Raw genomic sequence first — 7161 nt, forward strand, 5'->3', positions numbered from 1 at the left:
CAGCCCAAGACCGACAGAAGAGGTATGCAGACTACGCCATAAGTGCTCAAATGCTATGCTTTTTTTAGTGTTGCAAGAAAAGCGTTCCGTTAGGCATGGTTTTGCTTAATCTTTTCCAACACTATTCAAAAAGTATTGCATTAAACAGAAATGTACTATTTTGGTAAAATTGTTAGTGTTGTGACGTGCAACACCACGTTTAAGTGTTGTGTTATATTAAATTATTTTTGAGATTATAAAATAGATATATTATCAAAGCAAATACAATAACATTAACATTTTAGTCATTTATTTCCTTAAAATATAAATGTAATATTCTATTTAGTTAAACATATTTAGACATAAATTTTATATAAGTTTAAATCGCAGTTTTAATTTTTGTAAAATTATAAATTTTGAAAATTAAAAAAAATCTAAAAAGACAATATTTTTAATCAAAATATAGGTTTTAAAAAAAATGCAAGGCTAGGAGTCAGAACCTGATCTTAGACACAGAGACTCTAGGTAGAACTCTAAACCACGCGAGACAGCTATTGTTTTTTTAAAAAAATAGGAATATAATATATGTACTTAATACTCTTACTCTTTGACCCAAATTTTGGGACAAAATTTTGCCCCTTTCTCACTCTCATTTTCCCCCTTTGTCACTCTCATTTTGGACAAAACTCATCAGGTTCCCCCTCCCTCCCCCCTCCCTCTATCTCTATCTCTCTCTCCCCCCTCTTCTCTTTCTCTCTCTTTAATTTCTCTTTAATCTTCTCTCTTCCCTCACCTTTCTATCAACCCATCTCAAACCCTAATTTACCCCATCCTCACAAATTAGTAATCACCATTTCACAAATTAAAACCATGCCGTAATTAAGCAAAAGCCCAACTTGAAATGGGTTTGATTTAGGCTTCTTTGGTTCAATTTATACAAAATCGATTGGTGGGAGGTCGGATTATGTCCTTGGTAAAAGCGATTGAAGATTGTTTGATGAAAGGGAAGGAGTTCTCTGTAACAAATCGAGCTTAAAATTAGGCATATTTGATTTAGCAGTTTGAAATCAAGCCTTGTAAGCAACTAGATTTTTTTGATTAGGTATGTACCTTCTAAATTTGTTTTAAAATTATATGTTTTTATTTTAATTAAGTTTTTGTTCATAGGTTTGAAGCCTTAGAGCTTGAGTTTTGTAATCAAGTTATTATTGCTCTAAGTAATCACCTCAACAACCGCTTCTCAATCCTTTTTCAGGTCCATCTTTATATTAATCTTCTTTATTATTTACACACTATTTGTGTTTTCTTCTAATAATTTCGAAGAACATTATAAAGGGGTTCGAGAATTATAATTTATCTATAATCTAGTAATCAGCTGTTTTGTTTGTTTGTTGGGTACTTGTAGAAATTGTAGAACTGATATTTGATTTATCACTTTGAGCTTTGACATCAACTATATATGTAAATGGTTACTATTATGATTTTAGTATTTTACATGTCTCTACAGTTTTATATATATAAGTAGTTCTTACTGATTATTATGTTATTTCAGATTTGTCAAAGAAAGAAGAGGAGGTTAGACAAACTACGAATGTTGTTGTTAGAGGCACAATCATTGATCATATTTACTCATTGGTACTACGTACTAGTATCCAGCCATGTTTATGTACATGATTCAAGGACTGAAAAGAAAACGAAGATCTCAGCAGTGCCATATGGATGGAGTGCCACATATTTTTCTAAGTTTTCGGGGAGCCTAGTTTCTTTGAGCTAGGTATGCTGATTTACTTTCGAGTTTTTGTTTTTATTAAGTATTTACTTCAAGTAGTTCTGTTTCCGGTTCATGTTTATTGTAAATCACTCGGTTAGGTACTGGACTTGCTACTTAATGAACTGGAAAAATATGGTGTTACTTCTATTTATTCTGTTTTTAGATTCATGGTTGTTTTTGTTAATCATTCAATTAGCCTACTAGACTTAATTACTCTGATGAAATTTTAATTGTGCAAACTAGTGATTGACTAAATTTGGAGGTTAATGGCAACATATATAATTTTACATTTTTTTTCTCTAGGAATTGATGAGGTAAATAATTCTACATTGCCTTTGGAAGAAGCCCTCGATGACAGCACAGGAGTTGACAACTACTATCAACATATTTCCTTTGTTTAACAAGCAATAAGGTAAGTAACATATTAATAAAATTATAAAATGTAGGTCATGAGTTTTTGAACTTGGGGACTGTTAATATTTTTTGTTGAAATTTGTGGCTAGTAGTACTTAAATAGCCGGACTTGTATTTTTAGATGGAGTGAATTTTCCTACTTGATAAGATTACTATGTTTAAGAACTTGTATACTATTTTCTACTTAATTACATCAGTTGCTTCACTTTTTTGCTCAATTATTCGTCATAATTAGTAGCTTTATATGAATATGTATAAATATTAACTATATTAATTGAAATTATTGATCACAGTAGCTTTGTGCTTGTGTGACTGTGTAGTGTAATTTTCTTGTTTAAACAACAATTTTATTCATTTTCTAATTTTGAACACCGATTCCCCTTGATTTGAACACTGATTCCCCTTATTTATATCTCCGAGAAATCGACTTAGGCCATATTTCCATTCTCACCCTATAATAACTGAATCCTACTATCCGGTGCCAAGAAATTCTAGACATTAGGTATGTCTCTGTGATGTACTATCTTTCACTTTGTTGCCTTCAGAAAAATCTACTTTAGATATATTTGTGTACAAATTTCTTGAATGATTTTAATAGTACTTGCTGCTTCTTGTGTTTCAGTCTTTTACTTCTTTTGGTTGGTATTATTATGTTTGCTTCAAAGTATTCGGAAAAAAAAATTAATCTTTTGAGGTCTTCAATTGATGGGAAATATTGACACATGATTTGTTTTTAGCTTAATCATAGAATTAAATCTGGTAGTGATGATATTGATGCCTTGATATGTGTTTTAAACTTTTGCAATACATGTAGTAGCAGCTATGTAAATTAGGCCACCTTTAGTGAAACTCTAAAAAAATTGTGTTGTTTGTAGCTTTAAAACAGAAAGCAGATTTGCAAGTTGCTAGATGAATCATAAAAATCCGCAGGTCATATATTTTTGTTTACATGATAGATGTACTAGAATTTTACATGCCTGGTCACAATTGTAACTGCATAAATCTAGGATTAGATCTTTAATATATAGTAATATCTGTTTATATGGTCAGTCAGATCAGAGTGAGATATAAAAGCCTTCACAGTAAGGTTGTTAAGTTAGGTCATATTTCCTGCCACTTTGTCCGCAAGGCGCTTCTTAATATGTATGCTAACTGTAATGTTTTTGATGATTGCGTAAAACTGTTTAGGAAAAATAAAATCAATGATGCAGTGTCCTGGAACATTGTTTTATCTAGGTTTTCGGGGTCCCGGATTCATGTCAGTGAGGTGATGAGATTATTTTTCAAAATGCATATTGCTGAGGACCTTAAAACTACCTCTTTCACTATTGCTATCATTCTTCCTGTTTGTGCTCGTGCAAGAGCTCTGGGTGCAGGGAGGAGTGTACATTCTTATGCGATAAAAATGGATTAGAATTAGATAGCCTGGTGGGAAATTCACCGGTCTCTATGTATGCAAAATCTGGTCTTATCTGTGATGATGCAATTGCCGTGTTTCATATTATCACTATAAAAGATGTTTCATGGAATGCTATGATTTCAGGGATTGCAGAAAACAAATTAACAGGAGAGGCATTTAAACTATTCTACTGGATGCTAAAAGAGTCTGTTGTACCAAATTATGCAACTATTTCCAATATTCTTCCTGTTTGTGCTGGTTTAGAATATGATGTTGCTCATCATTTCGGGAAAGAGATCCACAGTTATGTATTACATTGGCCAGAACTAATGGATAATATTTATATGCGTTTTAATTGGAGATGATATAGTGATATTATTGAAACCTTTGTCTTACTTCTGATTTACTGGATTCACCAATTCGTGTAGCATCAGAACATTTTCTTACATTAAGGGAATTTGATGCCCCACCAATTGTAATAGCTCTAGTTGCAATTGTAATAGTATCTTTTTCGCACATCGAAGAACTTGTAATGAATTTAGTAGTTAGTATGATGTTGGGGTTGTTCGATGTATTATGTGCATGGAACTTGTAATGGGGTTGTTGGATGATGTTTTGGATGGCTAGTAGAAATTCTTGAATAGTTATTAGGATAATTTTCATGGGCTTCTGTAATTATGGAATATTATATTGCAAAAAATTTAATTAAAGTGTTGCATTTGATATTTGGGTGTTGCATTATAAAGTAATAGTAATGTTTTTACCAGATATTATGGTATGGTGTTGTATTAGCTATATAACCGTTGCTTTTAATTATGTTCTACTGTCCTAAAAGTTGATAAAAAGCGTTGCATTACATACCAGTGACGTGGCGTGTGGACCGCTGCTAATGTGGCATGTGGGCCCCACTGCTTAAGTGGCATTTTTAGTGGGGCCCACTGCTGACGTGTGCTTGTGTGGTGCCCACTGTTGACGTGGCATCCACGTGTCACGTGCTGACGTGGCCTTAATGTGGGCCCCACACATGGAGTCTTACATCCAGCTTTTGTCAAAGCGAATGCTTTTTGGTGTTGCATTTGATGTATATACTGTTGCATTACATCTATTAGGCAATGCTTATTGGGGTTGTTGTTGGACCCCAAAAAGCGTTGCATTAGGCCCCTAATGCAACGGCCGCAGATGTAACGCCCATTGGTGTTGCATTATTGAAATGCAACGCTTTTTTGATATAAGGCAACAACAGAAGAGCATAGCATTTGAGCACTTATGGCGTAGTGAGACTTAGCCCGAAAGGACAAGGAGTATGAAGTAGGGGACCTAGTACTGCTAAAGGTATCCATTTGGAAAGAATTGATGAGGTTCGGAAAGAAAAGGAAACTAAGCCCAAGATATATTGGACTTTTTGAGATACTAAGACGGATTCGGAAGTTAGTTTACGAGCTAGCCCTACCCCTGACCCTACAACTAGTTCATAATGTGTTCCATGTGTCCATGATAAGGAGTTATCATCGGGATGCCAGGCACATAGTGGAATAAGAGCACGTGGACATGCAACCAGACATGACTTACGCGGAACAACCAGTGAAGATCATGGATAAAAAGGAGCAGGTGCTTCGGAACAAAGTGATCAAGCTAGTCAGAGTACTATGGCAAAATCATAATGTGGAGGAGTCAACTTGGGAACTAGAGAGCGCAATGCTAGAATAGTACCCCCATTTGTTTTCTATCTAATTCTGGGACGAAATCCTTTTGAGGAGGGGAGACTGTAATAACCCCAAATTGTTGGACTTTTTGTAATCCTTATGAATAGCGATTTTGCTGATTAAGTAAATTTTTCATGCCACACTATGTAGGAGTTCTTTTATTGATATTCTGAGATCTTATTAGTACTCCATAGTGTATATGAGTGTATGTAAAGATCGTCAGAATTCAAATTCGAACACTTTGATTTTTCCCGAAAATCCACAAGATACTGAAAGAATCGAGTATAAGGTAACATGATTAAAAGGATTTAAATTCAAGGATCATAAGAGAGGATCATTAAACAAATATAAAATAATGACAAAGGTTTAGGGAAGCCCAAGTAATAAGATCCCGGATATGATCCCTCAAACTATTAATGAGAACGAGAGTTAAGCGAACCGTAAAACAAATAAGCGACCAAGAGACAAGCTTGTACAAGAAGCCAAGGATTATGACATCATCAAACCACAAGGTGTCGACAAGTGGATGCAAGATGACATAAGCATGGTTTAAAAGATATTTAGCCAAGGATGATTTATGGCCATGTATTATAACCTTTGTTAATCAAATCAAGGTTAGATTAACTAAACAAATAAAACATCACACCAATTAACCAAGGCAAATCAAAGAAGCATTTCATCACCCAATTTTCCAAAGCTTGCTCTCGGCCAAAACCAGAGCAACAACTCAAAGTACCATATCTCCTTCAATACTCACTCAAATAGTCTGTTCTATAGCGCTTTGGAAAGGTAATGAGATGGCCTACAACTCTTGTTCATAAGCCTCGTCCAAATAAGCATGATAAGACCCTCATTTTTACAGTTCTTTCAATCGGACGTTTAGAAACTTCAAAATCTAACTTTGTGTTTTCTTGATTGTTTGTGAGATCCAAGCTTGTATAAGGATTAATCGAGGTATTACGGCTTCCTAGAAACTTTCCCCTCACAAATAAAGGTATAAAACTTCTGGACCTTTAAGTACTAAGTTTGTTTGCTTGAATTTTGGGATGGTTTGGATGGATGAGTAGTTGTTTGAATGACTAAGCTTGAATTGAATTTTGATTGTTAAGTAGATTAATTGATTATGGAGATGGTATAATAATGAATTGGATTTATATTCTTGAGCTTGTTTTGGCTAAGATCAGTAGCCTAGGTCTGAATCTTGAAGTTGTGGATGGATTGTAGTTGGAAGGAATTGATTTGGAGTGGTAAAAATATTGGAAATTGCTAAGTTCTAGCCGTCATAATGCCCGATTTTGCTTAACTGTTTATGTGCTTAAATTTAGGACCCGTAAACTCACTGTAAGATTCTGACCTTTGACATGTTTAAATAGTTCATGTTACTGGCTTCGTTTTGATATGTCATTCGCCTAAATCCGAGTTACGAGAGATGAGAAATGACCATTTTAAGTAACGGCATTTCGCAAGCGAACCCCGAAACCTCGAGTAACTTTGAGACCATAATTGAGAGCCTTAAATGATTAATTGAAACACGAGAGAATTATGTCAAGTGAATAAGGTAGTTAGTAAAGTTCTCGAGAAAGAGTCGCCTTCAAATTCGTACGGTTAATTTATTAAAATTAGTGGAGCCAAGGGTACGCGAGCGATTAACGTAAATCGTTATGCGTATAAGTGACCGTAAGCGACCGTTGGGGTATGAGTGAGTTTTGACTAGTTTCTTAAGCGACCATGGTCTAATTCCGGCTTATGTTGTTGTTCATAGGTTACTGAACCCACTCTAAGCTTAAGTCTACCCCGGAACACTCAAGCAAGTTTTCTACCCGTATAACTGTTGTTGTGATGTATATATGTATATGCATTATCTTGTGATAAGTGCATGATTGTTATTAGCAAAT

The 7161-nt window shown here is 34.6% G+C and overlaps 1 long non-coding RNA gene across 2 annotated transcripts; it reads left to right on the forward strand.

Moving 5' to 3' along the window:
* The first annotated feature begins 628 nt into the window (after window positions 1-628).
* LOC141698369 (uncharacterized) lies at window positions 629-4288 on the forward strand. Of its 2 annotated transcripts, XR_012565077.1 has the most exons (5): window positions 629-1055; window positions 1147-1234; window positions 1532-1753; window positions 2054-2162; window positions 3708-4288. It is a non-coding gene; the product is annotated as an uncharacterized LOC141698369 (long non-coding RNA). The 2 variants fall into 2 exon arrangements; XR_012565076.1 differs by lacking the exon at window positions 1147-1234 and having other exon boundaries at window positions 635-1081.
* The last annotated feature ends 2873 nt before the right edge of the window (window positions 4289-7161 follow it).

Source organism: Apium graveolens, chromosome 11 (assembly GCF_009905375.1).
Source record: "Apium graveolens cultivar Ventura chromosome 11, ASM990537v1, whole genome shotgun sequence".
In the NCBI taxonomy this organism is placed as follows: Eukaryota; Viridiplantae; Streptophyta; class Magnoliopsida; order Apiales; family Apiaceae; genus Apium; species Apium graveolens.